The following is a 932-nucleotide window of genomic DNA, read 5'->3' on the forward strand; positions in this document are numbered from 1 at the left end:
ATTATTTTTTGGATTCCACATATGAGTGATATCATTCAGTACTTGTCTTTCTCTGTCTGACTTCACTTAGTATGACAATCTCTAGGTCCATCCATGTTGCTGCAAGTGATAATATTTCATTCTTTTTTTAATGACTGAGTAATATGCCATTGTGTGTGTATATACATTATACATACATATATATATACACACACACACACAGTAGGTGGCGCAGTTGGTAAAGAATCCACCTGCCAATGCAGGAGATACAAGAGAAGCAGGTTCAGTCCCTGGGTGGTCGGGAAGATCCCCTGGAGAAGGAAAATTTTTGCCTGGAAAATCCCATGGACAGAGGACCGTGGCAGGCTACAGTCCATAGGGTCACAAAGAGTCGGACACAACTGAGCATGCACACACGTGTATGCATACATACACATATACACACACATATACACAGCATACTTCTTAAGCCAATCATCTGTTGATAAGCAGTTGGGTTGCTTCCATGTTTTGGCTATTGTAAATAGTGCTGCTGTTAACACGGGTGTGCCTGTATCTTTTTGAATTAGTGCTTTTGGGTTTTTTTGATATATACCCAGGATCATATGGTAACTCTATTTTTAGTTTTTTAAGGAAGCTGCATACTGTTCTCCATAGTGGCTGAACCAATTTACATTCCTGCCAATAATGTAGAAGGGTTCCCTTTTCTCCACACCCTTTCCAGCATTTATTATTTGTAGACTTTTTGATGATGGCCATTCTGACTGGTGTGAGATGACACCTCATTGTGGTTTTAATTTATATTTCTCTAATAATTAGCCATGTTGAACATCTTTTCATGTGCCTATTGGCCACCTGTATGTCTTCTTTAGAAAAAGTCTAAGTCTTTGGCATATTTTTTGATTGGGTTGTTGGGATTTGTTTTTGTTCTTGTGTTTTTTTTTTTGATATTG

The sequence above is a fragment of the Bubalus kerabau genome, chromosome 2 (genome assembly GCF_029407905.1).
Source record: "Bubalus kerabau isolate K-KA32 ecotype Philippines breed swamp buffalo chromosome 2, PCC_UOA_SB_1v2, whole genome shotgun sequence".
Taxonomy (NCBI): Eukaryota; Metazoa; Chordata; class Mammalia; order Artiodactyla; family Bovidae; genus Bubalus; species Bubalus kerabau.